This window comes from Corapipo altera, unplaced genomic scaffold (assembly GCF_003945725.1).
Source record: "Corapipo altera isolate COAL_440 unplaced genomic scaffold, ASM394572v1 61286, whole genome shotgun sequence".
In the NCBI taxonomy this organism is placed as follows: Eukaryota; Metazoa; Chordata; class Aves; order Passeriformes; family Pipridae; genus Corapipo; species Corapipo altera.
This window is the reverse complement of record NW_020884907.1, coordinates 2,334,575-2,362,015: the sequence shown is the minus strand read 5'-3', so window position 1 is coordinate 2,362,015 and position 27,441 is coordinate 2,334,575. Positions and strand designations below refer to the sequence as shown.

The 27,441-nt window shown below is 36.7% G+C and overlaps 1 protein-coding gene across 4 annotated transcripts in view; it reads right to left on the bottom strand.

Moving 5' to 3' along the window:
* PRR16 (proline rich 16) overlaps window positions 1-27,441 on the bottom strand; it is a 145,926-nt gene that overhangs the window by 81,257 nt on the left and 37,228 nt on the right. The window contains exon 2 of one of the 4 annotated variants that reach the window (XM_027652602.1): window positions 10,472-10,633. The exons of the other annotated variants lie outside the window; for them this stretch is intronic. The gene's annotated coding sequence lies outside the window, so the exon portion shown is untranslated. The remainder of the gene's footprint in view (window positions 1-10,471; window positions 10,634-27,441) is intronic. 4 annotated transcript variants of the gene reach the window in all.

Sequence of the window (27,441 nt, the reverse complement as noted above, 5' to 3'; positions counted from 1 at the left end):
GAGTTTCCCCCCCAGCTCAGACATGCCTTATTTTACCAAAAGCATGGTTTCACTTGAAGGCCTTCTGAGAATGAAAATTTTAACAATATGCCTTATCTGCTCTAGGACACTATCTTTAAATGGTTGTATTCATTTGAGAAAGAAGATTCTTGATAACAAAAAACCAACCAACCAAACAAACAAAAAAAGAGGAATGTAAGATAGGGCTAGAGATACTGTAGGAGGAAAACAATTCCCAACTTCTCTATGTTGTGGATAGTGAAAGAAGATATGTAGAGGTGTAGAAACCCTGGTTATTAAGGATAGGTAGGAAGAAACCCAGTATCCTGAGAGCCTGTAATCAGCATAGCGAAAACAAATCTATTGCTTGAGAAAGTTGCAACTTCAAGAGTACATGTGTATATAAAAAATGGGAAGTGGTACTCTATGGAGTACTGGTTTTGCTCCTGTGATACCACTACGTACTCTTAAGTTCAAGGATCCATACAACAAAAGTGCTTTTCTTATTTTTTACCAAACAAACATAGCATAAGAAGCATATAAGAATTCTCATCTGCTTAACAGAAATTTCCTGCTCATTCCTACACCACCTCTAATCTCTTCATTCCATGGCCTCTGGCTCTTCTTCGCCACAGAGTCATAACAGTTTCCATATACATTTCAGTATATACAGAGAAATTAGGCCTACAATTACACAGGACACACTCAAAATTACTTTCACTGGAGACACAGTAATTCAATTTTAGGTTAACACACTTGTGAAAAGACTGGAGTTGAAAATAAGTTACAAAAATTATAAGGTAGATTAAGATGCTGCAAATCACAATAAAGGAAGATATACACATAAAACCATCAACAACACTTTTAGTCCTTCTAGGGTATTAAAAAGATAGAGCTACTTAGAATTAGAAAATGTAGGGCTAATGTGAGTACGACACTTCAGAGTTCACTTACAACTGTAAAGCTTTCTCTGTTCCATCTGAACACAGTAAAACAGACTCATACTGCAGGACAAAACTTTTATCAAAATCCTAGAAACACTGATCACATATTAAACTTTGCAACAGAGAACAATACGCTTCTGGTCTGGATTCATTTTCTCCAAAGAATAGTGCCCAAAATGATTACATTTGAACTCATTTGCAGTTTCAGAAAAACTAAAGAGCAAAAACGAAGAAATCCCATGAAGTTCTAACATTAAACTTCAATTATAAGAATGGAAACAGCATAACAAAACAATATGCAAATACAAACATCACCTGCATTTTCGTAGCATTAAGCACTCAGCAGACATGGACTGATCAACAGATCTAGGCTTTTGTCTGCCTAGCCGCTACCAGCTTTTTTCTGAATTTTGTCCTAAAGCAAGCTTGAATGCTAGTGATGTACTCCCGATGCTCTGCTGACCTGCCTTTGAGCATTTGTAACCTGTGTTACGTGGTCTATTCTTTTGCCTTGGTACATTGCTTTAGACCCAATATTAAACCCACTTTTTAGATCTACTTCTTTTTGTATGAAATGTGGGGGGTGATGCTTCCTGTTTAATAAAAACATAACTTTGATGATGCATATCTCTTCTGCGTGTTGCCTTTGAAGCTGTGTTACAAGCTGGAAAATGGTAGAGTTTTTGAGCCCTTCTCTTTATTATGATACCTCCATCAGGCCTTTAATTGCTTCACAGCTGGCTTTCATATATTTCAAATATCTCCTGACTGCTAAGAATTCTTTAAGACTGTTACACAACAAATTACTCATCATACGGAATATGCATTGCACATGCTTTGTATTGTCACTTTGCAGCCTTGTGACTACAGTATCACCGTTGCTAGTAATACATGTTGCAATGACTCTGAAAGGCCTCGGGACTTGTAAGACTTTTTCTAAGTCTGCCTTGGCTTGCATAGAGATTTGATTTTGCTGGTTTAGCCTGGATGCATTAAAAAAAAAAAAAAATGTGGACACAGGATGAAGGGCAAAGGAGTATGAGCACCATACAATAATTGGGTAGAGGATTACAGTGGAGATCCTGTGGCCACAAACAACTTTCTTGCCATCAGTTGAAGGCACTGAAACCCAGGATCTAGGAAAAGCATTTCTTTAGACACAGCAAGAGTTACAACCAACTAAGACCAACTATCCAACTTGATGATGCCAAAATTGGCAGAAATGAGACTGCTCAGAGACAGTTTTGAGTCTTTAAGCAGTAAAGATATTTATTCTGAGCAACGCTGGGGAACCAGCCAGCTCGCGCTGGACAAACTAGCTCCAAAGTTCTCAGTGAAAAGCCAGGTAATTTATACAGTTTTTATGAGTGATTACAACATCTATACATGCATATTCATTTATTTCAAAATCTAATTATCATATTCATAATAGGTGGATTCTAGGTGGAGCTTGAGATGGAGCTGTCCTTTTAGGGAGTCCTCTGGTGGCCTTTCTGGTCCTTTAGCCTCAAGAGGGTCCTCTTTGTCATGAACTTTTCCTGACTACACACTGGGAGCTTGCAAAACCCCCCCGATTCAGTTCACTTATCTCCCTAGATGTCCATCCTATCTAATTCATGACTACTAAGTTGTCCTTTCTGTTATCTTTTCATTAGTATAGAACACACGCAGGCAGAGCTCTGGAATAGGGTACCACTTGTCCCTTAACATTAGTGTTGTATTCCTCTCAGAGTAAGGGTCTGTAACATACTCTCAGAATAGAATTCCAGCATCTCAGGTCTCTTGCTCGGTTTCATTGACTAAACACACTGCATACATCAAATTCTGATGTAAAGTGACAGACCAATAAAAATTAGCCTGGTGTAAAGTGGGGTGCAAGCCCACTTCAGACTTCAGCAGGAAGAAGGAGATGCCAGCAATATCATGTGTTCCTCAGCAGAGAAGAGGAAGAAACATGCACTGCAACTGTCCTGGATTGTATACGCATGCTGAAAGCTTGCTTATACCAACACCACCCACCCAAAACTATAGCCAACCACTTAGGGACCACTCACCCTGTGGTGACAGAAGTTGAAACTAACACCAAGGAAAGGGCAGACAGGAGGAAGGATGTCTATAAGAATTTTAACAGTATTGTTAAAAAGAATATATGTCAATTGTGCTGACCTGTTACAGACCTCAAAGTTCATTTCTGCAGACTCAGTTTTGTTGATTGTGAATGGACTGACTGAAAGACAACTGCTTTTGCAGAGTTTGTGTGCAGTCAGTCTCTTGATATCTGGTTCTAAAATCTTTAAACCAGGGAAGAACTTTCTCTGAAAGATGTAAATTTGTTAGGCATTAAAACAAAACTGGCAGGTGGACTGGTAAGGCGGCTCTTAAGTTTAACCAAAATTCAGGTTCTCAGTCTTTGTCTTCAACAAAGGCTGAAGCAGACAGGTCATTGCTCTTAGATGATCTTGCTAAACTCTCCCCCAAATATTGCACTGTATATGGAAGAGGACCTTGCTGAAAATTAATTTTGATACTGTCAGTCACAATACTAAATGCTAGCTTGTCAATGCCAAGTTTAAGGCTATATTTCGTAAAAGGTTTTTACTAATCATCTGTCAGCTACACAGCTAAGGAAGAGGTGCTTTGCCAGATAAGAACTACTCTGCTCTTACAACCTAAATGCAAGTGTGAACCTTCAGAAAGGAAAGGATATGCAAAAAAGCATGGTCAGGCATACTGGGACTAGGATATTTTCCTATTCAAAATACATTTAAAAGATGGTAGAGCAAATCCTTGCCAGAAAAAATATCAAGATTTACGCTTCTATTACTCCACAAAACATAGCAGGAATCACTAACAATTAAGGGACTCACCCAGGATGGCTACTAGCCAGCCAAAGTCTATATGACCCTACAAAATGAGTATTCTCATGATCAACCAGCTATTCAGTGCCATCACTAGATTAGATAATGGCAAGTAATTCCAAGGGACTATCTTAGGACACAGACCCCACCAAAGCTGAATCTAAAGCTGTCTGGAAACACAGAAAAACAGTAATGATTTAAGTAAGGTCTGTCTCCCTTTCCATACAAATCTAGCAGCCATTGCACATTTTGAACATTGTTTTCCATCTGTGCATAAAAGGTGGTCAAGAGTTTGCAGATAATACCTGCCTACATACAAAGCAAGTAAACTTACTTCCAGTATACTACTACAGGCAGTCAAAGGTAACTTTCCCTTTAAGAAGCAAAGAATAGTCCTAGTGAAAAGGCTGTGAGTATCCTCTGGAGAGTCAAAATAGGTCACCTTCCTCTCTATGTACATCTTAGACTGTAATTCAGAGAGGTTCTTGGCCAGGCTTTTGCAACTAGGAATAATGTCTTTGAACATGAGTCAGTATGACTGCTGCCAGTCTTGAAATAAGACATATGAAACTGGGCAGGGGCTAAAATGTGGTTAAATATGCATTATTCTTCATCAGCACAGCTGCAGGAGAAAAAGTAGGTGCAGGAATTCATGTTACAATAGAGAGACAGAGAGGTGAGGCAGCAGCAGCACCTTGTCACCAAAAGCAGAACAACCTGTTCATGTGAAATTCCAAAATTCATGAGGACACAAACACTGCTACAAAATACACTCCTCCTCAGTATCAGGGAAAATTGAAGCTAAATGTTCATTAAGAAGCTTGGCAAAATTGCACTTAAGATTAAGGAAAATGAAAAATCCCATCATCTCTCCCTCAGGGTATTCTTCCTTGCAGTTACTGCTGCAGCTGCAGCTCACATGGATATACCAAATCCAGCTTAAAATTGCTAATAAGGTCTCCACAGTAACACACAGTTCAGCCTTTGCGAATCATCTCCATGGATAATAAATTGGTTATATAAAGCTTGGGTGGGTTTTGCACCTGGTATGCTCTCCGCGTTGGTATGGTGATGCTGCTTGCAGAAGCTAGTGTAAGCCAAGAAGCTTTTAGACACTTATGAGAATAAAACCAGGAGAATTTAGACGATGGTCACATTTAAAACTATAAGGAAACACTGTAAGGAAACAACTTGTCAGTGTATTTTTGTGTGTCTTTGTTGGGGTTTTTTTGGTGATGCCCTGCAGATTTGCTGTCCTGTGAAACTGGTGACATTGCAGATACGAGTTGTGGGAGAGAACTGAAGTCTTGCCCCGCTGTGTGTTTTCCCACTGCTTGCAGATTGTATCAGAAGTCAATTCAAGATTGGTTTATGTCTCCAAGTAATTCAAACTAACATTTCCAGTTAAAACTTCTTTCCGCTGTATGATAAAAGCAGTGACCAGATGCTGCCAATATGGCAGCCTCACATGCTACCAGACCATCCAGTTCCCCGCTGCACCTCCCACATCTTGGGCATTTGCAAGCTCTCCTAACCTTCATCTTGCACTCTTAAGACCTCTCACATCAGAAACGACTGCCATGCCTCAGCAGTGAGCTTCAGCTTCATGTGGAGAATAAGGGCATAGAAAAAACAAGAAAGTATAATGCTTCACTGCCCTGGAAGCTTTGCCGCACTCAGGACTAAAGATGTATTTTTCCAGATACAGACATGTTGCAACTGTGATTCCTCTCTCATTGTGTCATTTGCTTAACACAGATGCTTCTCACATGAGCCACCACATCAGTCTCCTGTCTCAAGTGGAAAAAGAGGGAATGCTGTACCTTGGATTATCATCTAAATCTATTATTAATAATTAGTAATGTTTTATGATATTTTATACAGTTACAGACCCTCTTGTAAAAAAATTACGTAAGTTGTATGCAACAAGCATTTTAATCATCATTCCAAAACCACTTTAGGACATAGTATTTTACAAACAAGAAATGTAACAGCTATAATAGAAATATCACTTGAAAAAGACTTGTTTAGCTACCCTCAGAATAGTGTGCACATTGCAGATTCTCAGAAATATCTCTCACTTTAAAGATGGTACGTACCTGATTGACTAGAGGGTCACAGAGAACAAATATAACTTTATAATGAGAATCTACTTGTGAGATTTCTTATTTTTTCTTTTTTTTTTTTTTTTTACACAGAAGAGCTACATTTCTTACCTAGCAAAAGCTGTACAATTTGCTTCAAACAACCATGAGATTATTTCTGTCTTCCATAACTTCTTAAGGAAATTTACTTTAAGAATGATTACCTCTCATGCCTTCTTTCGGTTATGGCTATTTTTTTTTAAGGTAATACAAGAAAACCTATAATGAAAGAACTGAGATTTGAGAGCAATCAGTACAGCCACAGCTTGCAGTTAGTTGGTCCTCAGAAAATCATTAATCTGAAATTATTTTAACATTCACATTATACCTTTACATGGACGACTATGAATTTTGGGGAGAAAAAAAGATATCAGTTATTTAACACATGACAAGGTGACTGCACTGCAGATAAGTACAAATTAAATATCAAATTAATCTCTCTAATGGAACTCCTGAGAACATAAAAAAGAGGATGAAAACAATGTTCAAAATTGAACTGTCTGCCTAGCCAAATGTATTCATCTTTTTTTTTTGCAACAATCTGGCTTGCCTATTGTTTTATATTATAAACAGAACTTATTAATTAATCTGCAAGGATTTCTGTCAACAATAGTGTTTGATTTCAGAGCTAAATGAAATTTGGAATTTTCCTTTTTTCTGAAATTAAAATTGTGAAAATTTTACAATCCATCTCAGAAAAGTTATAGTTTCTTCTAGTTTCTTGGAAACTAATTTATGCATTTTTGTAAGTCTATCAAGCCATTTTATTTCAATAGTTCAAACATGGCACAGAGTAAAGGCATGAAACTGTGAAATTGGAGCCAGACTTCTTAACTACCTCGCTGAGAGTCTTTCGCTTAATTATAGATATTTTGGTCTGACCCTAACATTTCACAGGTTAACAATGCAAACTTCTACAGTAGAAGTTATCAGAGAGTTCTTACTCATCACTCTTACCATCAATATCAAGTTGCTAAACATGCTAGTGCCCATTTCCACTTTTTGTTAAAATAACTTCTTAAGCACTATATATCAATTTTGATGCAAGCATACAAGTGGCACAGAAAACAATTTTCCATCTGGAAAACGTAAGCCTACTTCTACAGTTAGTTCTTAACCTGTGGGTGAAATAGTCGCATACACAGGATTTTAACAGCCAACTGAATTCCTTACTTAAGAAGACTGATTAGCCATGAAATATCAGACTTGTGCAGCTGAATATACAAGTAATCATGCAGTTGAATTCCTGATTTCTCTAGGGTGTAAGGACTCTGAGGTGCTTTGGCCTACAATTTCTTATATTAATTTGGGTTTTAGTGTGTTGGGGGTTTTTTGTACATTCTTGATACAAAACATCAGGAATTTCACCTTCAAAAAAATTCTCATCACAAACTGAAGTGACAAAATAAAGAGCATAACAGTTGGTTTGGTAAGTAGCAGTTACTGACAAAAACGGTGGACGACAATATATAATGCACAATTTATTTCTGCTGAGAAAAGTCTGAGCCCAGTGTCCTGCTTCTCATGAATTTTAACTTAATCTTTCTTGACTAGAAATACAATAATATAGCAGCATACAGTTGTCTACTGCACTTTGAGGTATTTTCTTTTGTTACTCTTCTGTAACACTGCAACTGTAAACATGTTGGTAAAAGCAAAACAGTGCTAGTAAATGGGAAGACAAGGAACATGAAAGAATGGAGAACTGTATTCCCTAGCAGAAGTATGTGAATCCCAAATCACCAAAGGTAAGCAGGTACGCACTAAAAGCGTAACCCTTTAATAACTGTTTTGAAAAGCTGTGATGCAAGATGACTAGAAAAGGACAAAAAGAATACATACCTTTTAAAATTTACAGAGCAGCAATTCAAGGAACTATTGAAAACCCCAAGGAACTACTGAACCCCTTTAATTCCTAAAAAACTACTGGAAGAAACAGTCAAACCAACTACTTGTAAACACAGACAAAGCAACAAGGGAGATGAGTAATAGCCAACACTGGCTTGTCAAGAACAAATCATGTCAAAACAAATCTAATTTGCTTCTGTGACAGGGTACCAGATATAACGGATGGGAAAGACATAAAGATGGAAAGACTTGTGGCTTTCTCCTCATGTGTTATCCTTTAAGTTTGTTACAAAAACACAGTCTGCAACAGATACAGCTAAGTTTTATTACTTTTCTCCCCTTTGTGTCTACTTGAGATTAGACCAATAAAGAAACAAAACAATACACTTTTCATTAACCAAGGAAGAGGGAGACTAGGATATCTCAGAAAAAAAGAAAAATTCAGATAACATCTATTGCATGACATTGCCAGATGTCTTGCAAATACATCATGGTACAGAATTTGCACATGACTTTTTCCTGGACAGTTCATCAAGGTTAGAAATTTCCACTTGATATTGATCCTCTAAGCCCCTGAGTTATGCCTATGCACTTCTCCCCATTTTCCTAGGAGATTTTCAATGCAGGCCTCCAATGTCAGAGACTGGAGCCCAAAGTAAGAGGTATAAGATGTGAATGCATTTATGACATTCTGTGTCATAAATACCACCAAAATTAGCACCTTACAAAATCCTTCTCAGTCACCCCTGTTGCCCTACGAGCTGAAGTGTAGGATAACCCTGAATACCAGACAAATCTGAGAAAATGATCCTTGCACCATGCCATTACTTCTAAAGCATGCTGACAAAGAAAAACTTGTCTGCAGTTAATTGCAGACTTCAAACCACCTCAGGAACCCCACTCCACCACCAGCAGTCAATCACAAGCACTCAGTTTCCTGAAAACACCTCACCTGCAAATGGGTCATTGTTACACTGGAAAAAACGGACCAAATGAGACAGTTCAGGTATGTGGCTTAGGTCTGCTGACATTCTTCATTTTTACTAACAAGGTAAAGAAAAGGAGACTATTCTTTTAAATCCACAGGTACTGACAAACTAGTTGTTTTGTAGAAGAGGATTAGAATTCAAATCAGGAGCTTGAGATGTGATCTGAAATAGATAAGATGCAAGTCAACTATGTGCTGCCTCTCGATAAGAACATAATCAGCTGGACAAACCCAAGATGAAGAAGAACCAGCTAAATCCAAAGAAAGGACTTTGGATCCACAGTTCATCATATATTAGTCATCAAAGCAGATTTTTACCAAAAACAAAAAACAAACAACCCACAACCAAGAAAACCCAAACCTCTCCAAAATCTCCAACATATAAGAAAGAGGCTATAAAAAAAAAAAAAGTATCTCCACCAACAATGCAAAAGACCTCAAAGCTTTAGCAACTCCATGGATTCAACAATACCTATAAGCTATTGGTCACCAGTTCCTGAAATACGGAAGCTCCACCTTCATAGCACATCCCTCACAGGCACTCCCCTCTCTAAAAAAAAAAAATTATTTCAGAAATTACAATACATTGAAGCAGACAGGAGATTTAGCAAAGGGATAAATACTTATACTTCACATGAGGTGTTGTCAGACAAAAAACAGGACTAAATGTCGTGCAAGAGCTGCTAGAAAAATGATGCAGGAATATGGGGCTTCCTCATCTATGGTAAGTATGTAATTTTTTTTTAATTTCTATTTCCACAAAATTATAGAGAACATTTACAAGAACAGCAACTTCAGTTATCTCAGAGCCTAATCAACTTTTAGGTACAATGAGCTTCCATCAATACCTAAAGATACTACAGTATTAAATAAGAAGAAAGTTTTTTTACATATGTTATATCAGAGAAAGATTTTTCTCCATTCTATATTCACTATTTCTGATACGTAATAAGCCATACTAACTAAAATATTACCCTAGGATACTATGATATTCTGTCTTTTGCTGAGATTACCCTACCCAAGCAGACAGATTAAAGAGTTAAGATAATTTCTGTATAAATCCTCGGAAACTCTTGTTTCCTGAAAACACCTCACAGACATTTGAATCCTGTGGCAAATTTCAAGCCAAGAGAAATATTAACATTTTGTCTTATCTTACTTGGTTAAGTGAAGATTTACATTGTCTATATGCAGAGGGCTTTAGAAGATTCACTGAAAAAAACCCCTTAAAAACTATTCAGGAGACTCTTGGTTAAATGCAGACACTGTAAGAGAGAGATCACCAGAAGTGAAACAGAGCTGATGGGTAGAAGAGTTTACTTAGAGGGTCATGGGATGTATAGGATCACAGCAAGACAGCTGAAAGAGTTCACAATGAAAAGACATACGTGTACTGCATTGACTAAAAGAGTAAAATAAAACCTCTCCATTTGGCTGACTTTGTTTTAATTTGAAACAGAAGGGGACAGGAGTCTCCCTTCGAGTATGAAATGCCACGAGCTGCTGCATAGTTGGCATACTCCCACAGTGTCAAAAACCACTTCTTGAGTCATATTATGTTCAGTTCAGGCAACAGTTTAGCAAAGAATTTTTGCCATTGAGTATCCTCACACAGAGCACAACAACCATGCTTTGTCCAACCCTCCTGTGCACATCAATAAGGAAGGCTTTGCCAATATTAATATATACCAGCAGCAGATCTGTGTTGCGGATTCCTCCTTCCAGAAATCAAACTGAACTTCAGAGTCCACACCTGAAACTCAGCTTTCTGTTCTTGATGCTGGCACTGTGCTTATTAATTCTTCAGGTAGCAGAGCAGAATGCTTTAGAAGCTGCTACCTCTCTCCATCTCTGTCCCAAATTCAGAACAGGAAAAGAGAGAGCTTGAGCTTTTGTAGTTAAGTTTTATTTAGCCATTTGCATAAACTATATTTTTGTATTAATAAAAGGGGTGAATGGATGGAAAAGCTCATCACTGTGTCAGCATCTCACAAACAGAACAATTTCCTAGCATGAAATACACAACCTTCACAATGACATTAGCAGAATACTACATTTTCGAAGCTAGGAAAGATTGATACCCTTAAAAAAATAAATCCAGATAACCTCTGAAAGTGTTAAGAGAGAGCAAGAATTATTTCCAGAACAGAGGTACAGCTATCAAACTTAAAAACTAAAATCATATTTATTAAAAAACCCTAAATTTCTAGATGATTTTTTTAACTCCCATGCAATCAATAAAGTACATGCTCTCTCAAATAACTGTATTTCATGCGGAGTATTATTCTTCACTTGTGTATTATCTTAATTTGTGACCTTTCTTAATTAACTAAATGGGGAAAACACATGGACACAACAATAAAAAGAGACTTGAATCTTTCACAGACTGTAATCAGCTCCCATCATTTTGCTACATAAATCTGCTAAAGAAAATTATTTTAAAAATCACTAAAAAATCTAACAGGCACAGGTTGAGAAGGGTTAAAATGAAGCACCTACAGGAGACACCTCTTTCTGGTGTGGCTATCTGCATACTACATGGTTGTCTGCATACTACATACTATGTTAAAAGATTTAAGAACATCTACAGCTAACAGTAGTCTAACATGGCAACAAAGAAGGAAAATTTTGTATTCTATCTCAGCAAAGAAATATGGCCCTTCTGTTCCAGCAGACAAAATTCAAAAGTAATATCACTGTCAGAATAAGAAACTCATTCAAAAGAAGGTCTCCTGCATTTCATTAGTTCTGAAAGTGCATGACTGACAGATCCAGAAATAATACTGTATTTCTGCCCAATACAAGTTTGACACAGACAGAAGACGTGCCCCAGAAATTTCACTGCATATGTACTTCACTCCTTTTTCACAGAGAGGCCAATTCAGTCTTTAATCTTAAATTCTTTGTTATCTTCATTAAAATTGTCAAAAGGGGAACAAATTTGTTTCAAAAATGAGGAAATTCTGAGATACAGCCACCTGTCCACAATAATTCAAACAAAAATCATTAGGCTATTTCACCAAACCACCATATAATAATTTCCAATCATATAAATCCTGATGTCATGCAAACTACCAATCCTTTATGCTGAATGATCAGTCACAATACCCAGTAAAATTGTAATCTCTGTCTCACCATCTTCTCTATGCTTTTCTGCTGCATACTTTTCTTCTTTTCTTTTCTACAACTCTCTTCCCTACCAGTCTTCCATATGCCCAGCACAGTACACCAAAAAATAGTAAGAATGGATCAAAACATTTGAGAACAGTTTTCCAAACTTACTGCAAGATGTCTCTGCAAAGAAAACTGAAGTGAATAAGTTCCCTATACACCAAAAACATAGTGAAAAAGTAATCATCTTAAAAATGCAGCAAACAGGACTCCATTAGGAAAACCTTTGTAAGAGTAAGGACAGTAGAACACTGAACCAGATCAACTGGGAATTTTTTTTAGTCTGTATAATTTCAGAAATTCATAGAAGACATGATTTTGATCCAACCTTAGAGCACAGAAGGGGGAAAGGATCATCTATAAATTTCCCTTTTGATTTCAGTGGAAGATTAAATTATTTAATTACTTCAGCAGAACAGATCTGAAAAAGTCAGTTTTAGAATAGCAAAACAAATTCTTTTTTTTTCATTGAAAAGGCCTACAGTTTTGCATCTTACTACCTGAGCTATACATTTTAACATTTTGCAAATATGTGTATTTGCACAAATATGTTCAAATGCTGTAGCAAGTATATCTCAAACTTGAACACATCTAGTTTTGGTAAACACAGCTTGATATTGATAAATATGCAGATTTGCATCACCTTAAAGGTACTAAAATTAAGGACTAAGAAGGATGCTAACAGATGCTTTTCCTATAACAAATAGGAAAAGCAATAACAAAAGAAATGCTTTGCCGTTTAAGTAATCCTTAAACATCAACAGACATGCAACTCAATATAAAACTATATTTTACTACCACACATCTCCACTTGAGCCAAAATTCTCAAGCTTTCTCCAGTTTTATTCTTTCAGGTACTAATGCATAAAAGATTCAACAGGTTAGGCAGATAGCTGTAATCTTGTCTATTCGTAGCACTGGAGTAGTGCAGATTAGTCTCAATCATTTGTTCTGTAATCCTGCAAACTAGAACAGGACACGTATCTCCCAATCTACCAATTTGCCATCTACTTTCCCACCATCCCAACATTTCTGACGAACCAACCCCATCTGGGTTTTTTGCACAGAATGTTGCTCAGTCCCCAACAGCAACCTGCTTCCCGACCAACCAGTACTATATGGCTTCCAGTTCCATGGCTGAAAGAGAGTGGTAATCAAATAATGGCAAAAGCATCTCATCAGAGGTTGATCAGGTATCTGTCCTGAGAAATTTTACATCAAGTATGAACCTAAGCAATCAGCATTGAAAATATCTGCACTAACTGAGAGACAACACCAAAACGGAGGCTAAAGCCTGCTGCAGTTTCCCTTGGCTGCAGCCTTTCGACTCTTTCCTTTTTTTACTGTGTTCCAAAATAAATCCTCCCACCAGCAGAAAGCAATTATCACTGTTATTTTTAGATACCACCTCTCATACACTTCCTGACATTTTCTATAACAAAGTGATGCCTCTGCTGTTTATGAAAGAAAGCACTCACACTAGGAAGAGCTGGACATCCAACCTGAAATCTGAAGGCAAGATTAAAACCCACACAGCACCAAAAGCATTTTCTCCTGACCAGTTCATCCATGTCCCATCTGCTGGTTGTTGCAATCCCTAGTTAAATGTACCTATATTTCCTGAATTGTCACTTAAGGAGCTTAGGTACTCAGGTCTGTGTTTCTTCCTTTTTTCTTCTTCCTATCTACACCATGTAGCAGTGCAAAGCACAGAGGTCCTGAGGCTCCTTGCACACACACCAATCCTACTTCATATGACTTGACAAAGGCTGAGACCAAGGCTTACACTTCAGGAACTGTCAGAGTAGCACAAATAAATTGTTTCAAGACTTCAGACAGCATCCATGGTAGATGAAGGTCTCTGCATCTGTGATATATTTAGTGGCTGTACCTTTACCCATTGAAATTCCGTCTATATAACATTTGCAAAGATATGTTCACAATGCTTGCAGACATAGGCAGAACATCTTGAGAGACCGTGAAAAAACAATTTTAAATTTTCACTTTAAAAGTCACAAACAGTGGAATGTGTTTTGATGGACATACTACCAAATACAAAATCAATCAGACTATTTTCTCAAGAAAAATTAAGAAGTTTATGTATGGCCAGCATCAAATTCATTGTCGAAATTAACTGAGCTGTCTTTTAAAACCGTAGCCTGTAAGCCATTTTTCCCCTTCCATACTCAGTTAAATGAGAGATAATACTAATTGTCTTTGAACAGAACCAGTTTCTGTTATCAAAAGGTTAATCAAAAGCACCAAGGAATAATAGAAACAAACCATGATATCATGCATACAGAGAAAAATGCAAATTAGTGCACATTACTCTCTCTCTTCCTTCTCTTCTTTGAAATAGATATTCTCAATTTCTTTTAAAATGTAGAAATCAAATATTAAGTATCTTCCCTCTTCCAAATAATAAGCATTTTCTATCTACAAAAAAACAGAAGCCTAAATTATAAATAATTTTTTCCCTGTAAGTTTTAGTGTAATAGAATTTGACTCATCTTGATTATTTATGTTAATTTGAGAGACGGAACATTTTTAATTGATCATCTTTAAATTTTATTCAATACAAACCACTAGAATGCCCATGGCTGTTTAGGATTTTACTGATCAGGGACAATTTACTCAATCATGTTGAAGTGAGACAGTGACAGAGAGCAGTTTTCCATCCTACGCTAAAAATAAAGAGACAAGCCCCTCACAGCTCTAGCAAGAAGCTTTTCCCCTCAGCTTACTTTCCTTTCCAGACAAGCTTCCTTCAGCTGTTTCAATATCCTTTATTGGGTGTAGCAGGAAGAGTAAATATGTCTCTGATGTAGATAACTAACCCGGGTATGCACTATATGCATCTTTTTTTCTCTCTAGGTGTTCCTCTTTTAGAACAAGGAAAGGCCAGTAAATACCTTCACAGTGACATTCTCCCTTTCCTTTAATATTTATTCTTCACAATTTATATTCTTAAGTAGTCTGTATCCATTTCAATGACCTTGCATTGAAAGGAAAGTTAAGGTTTCCATGAGAAAGTGAGCGTCTCAGAGAAAACAGGTAGGAAAGCATAAGAGGTCTTCATAGATAGTGTTAAACAAATGACTAAAACACTTTTGTTTCACTTATTGCAAAGTTAGCATTTCAAACATGAAGCAGATGGTCTGAATTTCCAGTGCAGACTTGATTTACCAATATATATCAGCCATTCACTGGTAGAATCACAGAATGCCTTGGGTTGGAAGGGATCTCACAGATCATCTAGTTTCAACCCACCTGCCATGGACAGCAACTTCTTTCACTAGTCGAAGTTACTCAGAGCCTCATCCAAACTGGTCTTGAACACTGACAGGGATGAGGCAGCCACAACTTCTCTGGGGAACCTGTTCCAGTGTCTCAACACCATCACGGTAAAGAATTTCTTTCTAATATCTAATCTAAACCTACTCTCTTTCATTTTAAAACCACTCCCCCTTCTCCTGTCACCATATGCTCTTGTAACTAGTCCCTCTCCATCTTTCTTGTAGGATCCCTTCAGGCACTGGAAGGCTGCAATTAGGTGACCCTGAAGCCTTGTCTTTTCCAGGCTGAAAAATTCCAATTCTCTCAGCCTTTCCTCATGGGAGAGGTGCTCCATCCCTCTAATCATCTTGGTGTCCCACCTCTTGACTCGCTCCAGCAGGTCACTGTCTCTCCTGTGCTGGAGACCCCAGGGCTAGATGCAGCAATACAAGCCGGATTTCACCAGAGCAGGGTAGAGAGGCAGAATCACCCGCCTTAACCTGCTGGCCACACTACTTTTCATGCCAGTGACATCTCTAAGGACAAAATCAAAACTAAATAGGATACTCTAGCAAAAATGTAAAAAAAATAAAAGAAACAGAAAAAAAACCCCACACTACGAAAAAAACTCAACAAAATGTATTTCTAACTTGTTCATCCAACTTAAAATTTACCCTAGGATCGCCTCCTCCATGTCATAACTATTTCTGACTGCTCTTTGTAGGTGTTTTGTTTTGGTGTCTGTTCACAGAACTGTATTTTGCCCCAGTTCTCAAACCCTTGTCAGTTGCCTGCGACCACCTGATGGAGCTGCAGTTCAGCTGATTCTCTGTTGGGATGCAGGATTGGCCTGGGTTTGGCCAGCAACTCCCATGTTGAATTTATCCATATTTCAGTCCTTTATGGGGAAAGAGACCTGAAGTGAGTGAGCACTGCCATAATTTTGTACGATCTTTTCAATGCTGCTATACAGAACACCTTGTTCTGCTTTAGATAGGGCAGTTCTCCATTTTAACAGAAAACTGCATTTTATACTTGCAGGAAAAATAAGAACTTATCACACTGTCAGATTTCTCCCACATACTCTTTTCCAGTTTAATATTAAGTTTTTCACTTGGTACCAAATCCTCGCTCAGTTCCTAGTTAGGTTGCTTAGAAAAATCTGATCATGTTTCTACAAATGTATTGCAATTTACTATAATTTCAACTGAATTTTTCATAGGAGTGATCTGAAACAGCTCTGAAATTGCGTGAAACAGATCAAATCACTGTATATTTCAGTAAAGATTAGAAGATGTATCCATCTTTAAGTTTCTAACTAGTTGAAGAATCAGACTACACTGCTAACCACAGTTCAACATTCATAATTCATTAGTAAAATAAAATACACTAATTTCTTTCCAAAAAACACTTAGTCTTCCACATAGATATATCTATAGCTCAGAAGAAATGATCTCAGCTAATTGCAATGAATGCCTTGGTACAGCAGCTGAATTCCTATTAGTTGTCTCCCAAATGAAATACAGTTCTTTAAATATAGAAAGCACATGGCCTGGTTGTGATGTCAGTGTGTCATTTTTAAAATTCCAAATTACTTTCAACTAGAAAATGTGTAAAGTTACTCCTTATTTCCACAATATTACTTTAAAAAAACCCCAATTTTTAAAGGCTTTGCAGGCCCTTAGGAACAGGAATAATAGATTGGTAGAGCTAAATAAATTGATTGGTTTTACTTTAATGCCTTCCGTACTTGTATTAAAACCCAGAATTGCTTTGAGAAAGCAGCAATTAAAAAAATCTATGTTAAACTCCTGGAAATCAGTTAAAGGTGCAAAGACACAATATGGTGACATTTCTTTAAATGTTCCTTCCATTTGTTCACTGACAAGTGCAAAATACTCACCCTCACTTTGATAATTTTTTAAAACAGTAGTTCATGTTCTAGCTACTCTAAAATAACAATTTTACACATTTTATAGGAATTCAAGCTTGCAAAAACAAATCCAGAGGTTTTGTTTGGTTAGGTTTTTAGAACATCTACATCATTAGTTGTAAATGCTATCAAGAAAGTTAGTCATCTCTCAAAAGAAAATGGCCCTTTCTTCAGAAATCAGAGTGATACTTTCATTCCACTGCTGTATTTGTCCTCAATAAATACAAAATAACATTACCCACCTATGTTCCCTTTAGGTGCCTCTCAATAGGAATTGTTCCCTTCAAGCATTATAGTCTTATATATCACTTATATCACTTATACCAACTTTCAATCAGCCCTCCCTGAAGCTAGGAAGATCTGACCCTCTGTCCACCTGTGCTGGAGCAGCTGAACTGACTGCCATTGTCAGCAAGTTCCCACAGCAAAATGTCTGCCTCCAACTCATCATTTATATCAAACAGCTTCCTACTTTCCCAAACTAGTTGGAAACGTATCACAGAAGTTTAGTCAAAACCTTCTACTAGATCTTTGTGTCTGCTATAACAAAGTACTTCTCAGGCTTTGTTGTCTGTGACAGATGTTCTTCAGATTTCAGTGAAGAAGTTTCTTGTTTTATAAGGACTTAAAAACTTTACTTGAAGTATGTGATAAAGATAAGCCCATAAACTTAATCAATCCATCTGATTCTAATTTTGAGTGGTTTTTTTTCTTTTAAACTGGCCAGGAAACTCAAGTGTTAAAATTTAAATTGTCGCAGTGTTGCCTTAAAATAGTCAGGTATGCTATTACAAACCTGACATTTTCAAACAACCCAGCAACTACCTCTAACAGTATCACTTAGTGTTATCAAGGCTTTAAACATCTTTTGAAATTTGTATTGGCAAGAAACAATGAGCATCAATTGATGAGTTCCAATGGCAGCACTTGGGGTTTTTTTCCACAACAGCACATATAATCAGTTTTATAGATATTGATATATTGACCTAAGTTAAAAGGGCAACCTCCTAATCATAGAAGTAAATGCCATGACTTATATTTAAACCATATACCTCCAACACCTGGTTTCTCTAAAGTTACAGAGATTACAAATACTAACAGAAATTTAATTAAATTTCAGAAAGCCCTCCCTTCGGTTTGTTGTGCTTAAGTACTGCAACAGTTTGAGATAATCTTAACAGGTGTTTGTCAATTATTTTCATTAGTCTATTAATCAATATGAAAGCTTTATTTCTTGAAAAATAAAATACATCTCTTAAGAGACCACGTACACCTATTTAACATTTCAAAATATCCTAGAGATTATTTATCTGTGGGTTTTTTCAGTTACTTACAGAGTCTTTGCTTACAGACAATATTTTTTCAATCATCCTGTAAAACTTTTTCTCCCATGGATACAAAAGATACACTTAGCAAAAACTGACAAAATGAAATCTATCTGTAGACCACTTACATGATGGTTTAACTAAGTACCTTCATACCAATGTGCACAAGATCTTAGGAACCCTTAAACCACGGATTAGTGGCATAATAGACTACACCAGCTTGTGTCAATTCCTACTTATGTTACTTTAATCAGGATTACCAACAGAGGAAAAGCATCAGACCTTCTAAATGCCTGTTATGCTGTATTCTGTAAATGAAACATTTTCATAAATGCTAATACTGTAATATGAACACATTTTATGCATCACCATCCCTCTCCAAACTGAGTACAAATGATCCATGTGAAACTTCTGCTATAAATATGCATGTTAAATAATTTAAATCACAATATGGTGGGGCTTTTTACTTACAACAGGCACAAACAAGAAAATTACCTGAAAATTATTCAAGGGCAGCCCTCTCCAGTTTACAAAGAAGAATTTTTTTGCTATAGCTATCTTTTATAGCTATATTTTGCTATATAAAAAAATAATAACACTTCACTTCCTGGTTTAAACTTTGCAATTAAGCTTAAAAATATGGAAATACTGAAATGGAATTGAATACAACAATGGAACATGGAAATACTGTAACTAGTTTATTAACATCTACTCAGTTGTGCGTTGCCTTTGAACAAATAACAAGCAGATCAGACATACCAATCCACATTTAAATATTGCATTTGCAACAATATCTGGAAATGCTAACGCAAGATGAGATAAGTGACGGTGTTATATACAAAATACAAAAGAAAATTATATTAAAATACACACTTGACTTTAAAGTGAATTACAGTAAAATTCTGAATAATGTGCCACTTTGATCTTAATAAAAGAAATAAAAAAAGTCATTTGAGATGGTGGCTATGGCAGCCAAAATTTAGAAAGATCCTTTGTATGCTATGTTATTCAAAATTTCAATTTTACCCTTAGAAACTAAATCAAAACTAGAGAATCAGTCATGACTCCAAAGACTCTATTCAACAGAAGTAAAATGAAAACATTAGAATATGACAGTACTACATCCCAATTTTTTATGTCTTGCATTTAAGTTATCCTGTGAATCCAACTCCACCAAGTGTTCTGTTATCTGTTTAATTGATGACTACAAAACTTAGAATATGGAAAATCTAATATAAGTACTGAGTATTATTATCCTGTTAGAAATAGAGAAAAGGTAGTCAGCTTCTATCAGAACAAACACCTCAATAATTTAAATATATTATTATTCAATATTCAGAGGAAAGATCTTAATATTCAGAAGAAATATCAAAACAAGCAAAAAGTGTTAAAGATTCAAATTAACAACAAGGAGAGCAAAGGATGTATTAGCATTTTTATTGATAGCTTTTGAAGCAAAGAAATTATGTTTCAACCATTGGAACAGGCTTCCCAGGCAGGTGGTGTTCAAGAAATGACTGGATGGGGCACTTAGTGCTATGGTTTAGTTGGCATGGCAGTATTCTGTCAAAGGTTGGACTCCAAGATCTTGGAGGTCTTTCCCAACCTTTATGATTCTATGATTCCAAGACTCTATGAAATATTAACTTCTTAACTTGCTGTTATAGGCTTCATAGTTGACCAAGATATTTTATTCACCAACTTTTGACACCAAGACAGAATTGAAAAAAAAAGTTAGTTTGTTCAATTGGCAAGTCTGGCTCTGTATCAGATCTTTGCTGTAGCAACTCCACATGCTTCTTCTAATCTTTTTTTTATCAATAAGCTCTCTGACACTACTACTGCACCTTTCTGACCAACCAGACGTAAACCCAAGCACTCAATGTAGAAATCACAAGCCCCTGCTCTAAAAACAAACAAACAAACAAAAACCCCAGCTACAGAAAGCGGAGTTTGAATACTCCTGATGGTGGAAAATTGAACAGAAGTTGCACAAATGACTGATTTTCACACTATTTATCTGTCATTTTCTAGAATGAGAACTAAAACTGAGATTTTCTGACATCAGACTAAAAATGCCTCCAGCCAGTAAAAGCCACAGATTTCTCAGGTTTGGAGAAGTCGTTCAGTTCTTTTATTTGTTTGTTTAAGCCTAGCTGTTTGACTAGATAACAAATTCTGCAAGAAGCCAAATTCATTAACTACACCAATTCAATCACATTTTCACAGCACCAGTGAAAAGGCATTTCCTTTTTTACATAAAGGGATTTAAGTTGTAAGTATTCTCATGATAAAAAAGGTGAAAAAACCAGTTATCAACATCCAAGATCTCGGCAAAAGGCATCCCTTTTGTACTATGGAACAACTATGATCCCTTCACTAATAGTGAATCATGTTACTTTCGATGATAGTTTAGCTCCTGCCTGGTAGGGAACCACTGGTTTATCAGAAGTCAGAACATGTACTCAAAAAGGTTACCTCAAGTGTTGTGGACACCTTGCAGCCAGCCCCTTCTGAGCTCCCTGCCCACAGGTTATCCCAGGACCCTGCAGCCAGAGGCAGCCAGATGGGTCTGCTGCGGAGAGACAGAGACACTTGGACACAGTTGCAGCAGGGAGAGGCAGCACCCAGAGATGCTTCACAGACTTCACAGGTTTTAAAAACATACAAGAGCCCAGAAGTGACAAGTCTAGCAAGCAGCTGATGTGAGTTGCATAGATCAACACTGGCATAATGGTTAAAACCTTCAGTTGTGCTCTCAGTGTTGTTAAAATGTACAAGAAAGGTTTAATGTTTGTAACAGTAACCTTCTGCGGTGCATTGCTTGCCATACTTGATTGTACTACTTTACCTAATACTTGGCTCTCAGACATAGGTTTTTAAGAATATAAAATAAAAGGGGAAAATTCCTCTTTAGAGCTACTTCAGTTTTCAGAATACCATTTATGACATAGATCATAGAAAGAGATAAACCTAGTTGTTTTAAACTTCAGTAACCAATCACATGGCAAGATCAAATAAATAAATCAATTAAATAAATAAAATACTGAAGCTAAAATACCTATCTGTAAACAACTTCTCAGTGATCCACTGGGGCAGAGGCTGTTATCGACCAGAACTACAGATAATTCTATTCCATAATAATTTCACTTCTTCATACAACAGAAGAAAAAGGAGCCATTTATAAGCATTTGCAATTTGAAAGTTTCACCCCAATCCTGACAGATGTTTTCTTTATTTGTAATCTCCACTTTCATATGTAACAAATTTCACCAGGTTTCTCTATCTTATCTGATCCTCTAAGGTGTCTTTTTTCCCCCTTTGAAAATCAGCCTAAAACTGGACTCTGTGTTCCAAATGAATAATTTCTAACATATCACTTTCACTTCTTTTAGTTTCAAACCTACTCTTAACACATCTAAGAATCCTACTTGCACTGTCAACTCCTATTGCTAGATGTAGTTAATGCTTAGATCAAGCTGTGATGTTTTCGTTGCAAGAAAGAGTAACCCTGTAAGTACTGCAATTATTATTAATGAGTATCATCACAGGGAATGATGCATGTGTATAAGTGGATGTTAATGTACAAAGAAACACTCTTGCTGAATACATTAAATTCATTAGGTCCGTTTAATAATAGCCTGGTTTTGGTGACATAAATACCGGATTTTCATTGTTGCCAGACTATATTTTTCATTGACAACGTAGGCCACACAAACAACTGGCAAGGACTGGGACATGACAAGTTAGGACTAGCTGTACAGAAACCTTTCCTCGGGAGGACACGTAAGTGTTGGCACAGGCTGCCCAGGGGCTGTGGATCATCACAGGGTCTCAGGCCCCAGTGGGATGAAGCCCCAAGCAGTGTGGTCTGACCCTCTGGTTGAGTGCTGTGAGCAGCTCCTGCCACCAGACACCCCCCAGTCTCCTTTCCTGGTGGAGCTGTCCTGTATTTCTGATTACCATTTCAGTGCTGGCAAGAAGTTTCCCTGGTATCTTCTCATGCCTTGAGCAATAGGAGGAACAACAGTACGAATGACTACCCCTACAAATAGTGGATTTCCATTGTATACCATAACACCCATACCTTTTCTGTTTTACCCACTTAATAAAAACATCACTGTGGCACCAGAGCATGATTCCAGTTTAAAAATAGTATGCCACTTCTGAAATCACGATCCCTTTGTTTTAAATTTAAAAAAAATAAAATCCAATTAATTTTATGATTACATGAAAGGATTTGTCTAGGCTGAAGGTTTCTTCTGTTTTACTAAAATTAGGTTGACAACTAACTAGAGTTTCCATTGCTTCAGAAATCTCTGCACTACACTCTGTTTTGCAACACAACATTGGGCCAATGTCAAGAAAGACCTGACTCTATGCCATTGCTCTCCTCAGAGCAGTTTTACTTCAGATCACATCTAGTACGTCATAACATGCTTCAAAAAAAAAAATAAAAGTCCTACAATGCCATTGACTTGGACTTGAGATAATTTATAGAAAGTCTTTGTAGAGGTGTGGAAAAGGAAAAAAGTCATACAAATCTAAGAGGGGGTTCTACAAAAAAAAAAAAAAAGATTGATCTATTTTCATCAAGTACTGCACCAAAAATATCTTCAGAAGGGCTATTGGCTAGATGAAAGTCATCAAGTATTAAAAAGAGCAGAATTCAGCAGTTAGAAAGGAAACATACAAGTCATTTGAGTTATGATTACCCCTGGCATGATGTTAATTAATTATCATAGAAATACCAGTGTAACATTTTGGGGTTTTATGTAAACATTAGCTTCCAAAGTGCATGCCTTTCTTCCAGTATTTGCAGCAAACCTTTCACTTTTAATACCACTTTTTATCCTTTTTGAACTCAGGTTTTCTAAAGGTCACAACTCTCTATTATCAAATATAAATAGTATGGTAGACTTTCAGAGCAGAAAAAGTACTCTAAATTCTCAAAACATTTGAGTTTCAAATACATTCTTTTATAAGCCCAGACAGGTTGACAGTGATCTTCTGCCTTTCACTTAAAACAAAACCAGATTTTTAAAAATTATGTCCTTCTTGTTAACCAGGTTTTTTTGTTTGGTTGTTTGTTTTTTTTCAAGGAAATGTAAAGCAAGTAACAGAGCAAGCACTTCATTCATTTTTCTGGGATGTTTGCATGAACTTGCATGAAAGAAATTCCATGACTAATCCAACTTTGAGAAGTTGAAGGTTTATAGTCATGCAGTGCATTCTCATACACTTCTGCATCAGAATCTTTTTCCTATTATAATTGCTTTGTGTTATTATTTTGAACCTCACACTCTGGTATATATATCCCATAAGGTATATAAACATAATCTTCATTTCCCAGGTGGGTTTTAATGCACAGTCAACTTAGTTTTATACCTTACTATAAATACTAATAAATTATTTGCAGGAGTTCCTTTCTGACAAATCAAGAAAACTAACAAGCTATGGAAATACAATTACTTCAGGCAGGACTTAGTGCCTTATGCATATGCATGGACCTATGGTCAAGCGACATGACATAAAGATTTTATTAGAATAAAGGTTTATGTAGATAATTTTATACAAATCTAAAATGTAACAATGAATAACACAGCCTTTATTTAATTTATCAAATTGGAGTGTTTTTAAATAAAGTCTCTGAGACAAAGTCTTGTAGAACTGTACTAACTGATTTATAAGTCAATATCATGTCTACATATATGGAGTAATTATACTAACTATATATTCCATACACACTATATTCTGTTCACCTAGGCTTGGTTTATGATTATTTTCCATTAATAATTACAATCCATACTTTACTGTATTCAGATTAAATATGGAAAAACAATTAATGATAGAATTTAGGAACTGTAATACAAAAATTAGGACTGTTTTCTCTGCAACCTACAGCTGTAAATCTATCCGCTATGCTAGATTGTGTAGGTGCTGCACTACCATGTATGCCACCACAGATGCCCCAGATACAAACACACATATTTGCAAGTGGACAGGAATTTTTTTCCCCCTCAAAGTCCACCTTTTAATACATATATTGAATACAAGCCATTAAATTAATAGAATTACTCTAAGATGTGATACCTGATTCACTTCTTTAATAAACAGGGGAGGAGGGGACATATTAATATTCATCTACATTGATACTTGTCTTGGTAAATGTATTGTTTAGAGCAAAGTTAAAATTAAGTAGTATCTATTTTAAGAATTTTTTTAGTAAATCACAATCGAAACACTGGGTAAAGCAGGTCATCTAAATCCTTACTATATTTTTCAGGCTAGACTGACATGACCCACTTTCTGTCCCTCAATCAATCTCATGCTCAAGCTGTGGTATGGGTAATCCATTCAGATATCTGCCTCACCATACCAAAAAAAGGTATAAAGGAAACCATCTTGGGGAAAACAAACTATCTTAGTTTAAATCTGCATTTGAGAAGTGATGTGAGGGTTAAAGGAAAAGAGATCATAAACAAGGTCATTAGCAGGTGTGGAATTGCCCACATGGCATGTTTGTATTTAAATTTCTTTTGCCATTAACAGTAAGCCTGGACTAAGCATCAGATCTGAATAACGATGTCTGAATTAGGGGGTACTCCCACTAGATGCATCATTTTCTCAATTTCTACCTAAAATAGTGGGAGGAGTGCTTTCCGCCTCAGTAAACTACGCTGTACTGCAATAGAGAGAATGAAGATATGGTTTTCTTGTACCAAAGAATGCAATATTTTACTTAAATCTGCAGTGTCACAGATCTGCTACATTTTGTTTGGAAAATTCCCAGAAGGCTCAGAAGCAAGCCAACAAGATGTGCTAAGTGGTGCAGCATCCCATAACTATGCCTGCTTTGGCCTGACTTGGTTTGAGTCTGTTCCTGTGGCACCTGTATTACGGTTAACATGTCCTAAGAGACTGAGCTTTTCCAAGTCTCTAGTGCCACATGAAACAACCTGAAATAAAGGCAAGGTAAAAATAAAATACAAGTAAAAATTTTCTAAGTGGTTTGACAAGGAGCAGACTCATTGCAGAAATGCCTGGTCAGGTAGAAAGCTCGGCTGCCTCTAATTTCTTTCATTCATTGCAGAGTTCGAAAATCTTCATGGGTTAAACCTGTGGAAGCTGTGTCAAGAATTCAGTAGTTTGCACATATTGGAATAATGTCCTCACTTCCCTTTCTTTTTATTTTATTTTAAGATAAAAATTATATAAATCCATCAGAGAACAGAGCTACACTGTTTGAGGTATTCAACCTGAGCTTAAACTTAAATAAAAAAGCCCACATAAAAAGGATTTTAAAATAATTTTCATATCAACAAAATGACACTCATCATGGAGCCATTCTGTTTTGTCAGATTTGAATACACTATACATAATCTAATTTTAGATTTGCAACAGAGTGGATCTTTTCACTTCAAGAGGCATTCACATCTTTGAAAGCAAATTAAGTTATGCTTGTTTGCCAAGCTTCCCACTGTCTTGCCCTATAAAAAACAAATGGGACTGAATACTTCACCAAAAAGGCTCAATACTTCATTTTTTCGCACAAATACTGATTTTTTTAGAGATTTTTTTCTAAATAATATTACATGCCAAGATATAAAGAGTAAGAAATAGTAATGAAATTAATTCACAAATACATCTGCTGAGCAAGATGAGTAGTAAGTACTGAATCTAGCTGCAAAACTGGATCTGCATTATGGGTACCAAACAAACCCCAAGAACCGAAAATATTTTGCAAATCACAGAATCAGTCAGGTTGGAAAGGACCACATGGGTCATCTGGTCCGAATTCTCTGCACATGCTGGGTCATCCTAGAGCACATGGCACAGGATTGATTCCAGATAGTTCTTGAATTCCTTTAGTGAGGGAGATTCCACAGCTTCTCTGGGCAATCTATTCCAGTGCATGGTCACTCAAACAGTAAAGAAGTTCTTCCTCATATTCAGGTGGAACTCCCTGTGCATCAGCTCCTGCCTGTCAGCTCTCATCATCACTAAGAGGCTGGATCCATTCTCTGAATATCCTCCCTTCAGATACTTATTGAGGGCTCCTCTCAGCTGTTTCTTCTCAGGTCAGAACAGGTCCAGATCCCTCACCCTTTCCTCATAGGAGAGATGCCCCAGACCCTTAATCATCTTTGTTGCCCCCTTCACTGGACCTGCTCTGGGTCTCCCTTGTGCTGAGAGCCCAGAACTGGACACAGTACTCCAGATGGAGCCCCACTAAGGTTGAGCAGTGGAGTAGGGTCACCACCCTAATGGTGATATACCCAAAAAAAAAAAAAAAAGTAGCTTCTAATAAGGATATGAAGACTCTTCTGCCTTCTCTTGAAATGCAGAAAAATGGAAGGGGAGATACTGCACTGCTTGCAATAGGTCATGTAGAATGAATGACTCTCACCACAAACAAGTCCCAGGGTTTCCCCAAAAAATACTTTGCATGACACTGACCATTCTTATACATACCCAGACAATTTGCACTAACATACAGCAGATCCAGTCCATGCACAAACTGTGGAAGGAAGCTGCCTCTTCTGTATTAGAATTCACATGTATTGTCATGGCTTTAAAACTGCATTAACATATATGCTGACAGTTTACTAATCTGCAGAAGACTTTTTCTCCACCAAAAGTTAATTTCCCAGTGCTGAAACTGTTATACATAATGATTCAATAAACTCCTAGGTTGGCCAGCCCTAGTGTCCTGCTGGCCAAATAATAAAAATCTACCAATTTCACCTCATTTATTTCATTTACAAGAGAGAAAATTGAAATTGTGGGGCATTTTTAATGAAATAGTCTTTTAGAACAAACTTTTAAAATAAGGTACAAATAATGATAATTGAAAATTTTAGTATCTAATTGCCATGTACAATAGCATTTTCAAAACCAGAATTTTGCTATTCCATAAATCAAAATGTCAGAGTTGAACTCAATGATCCTTA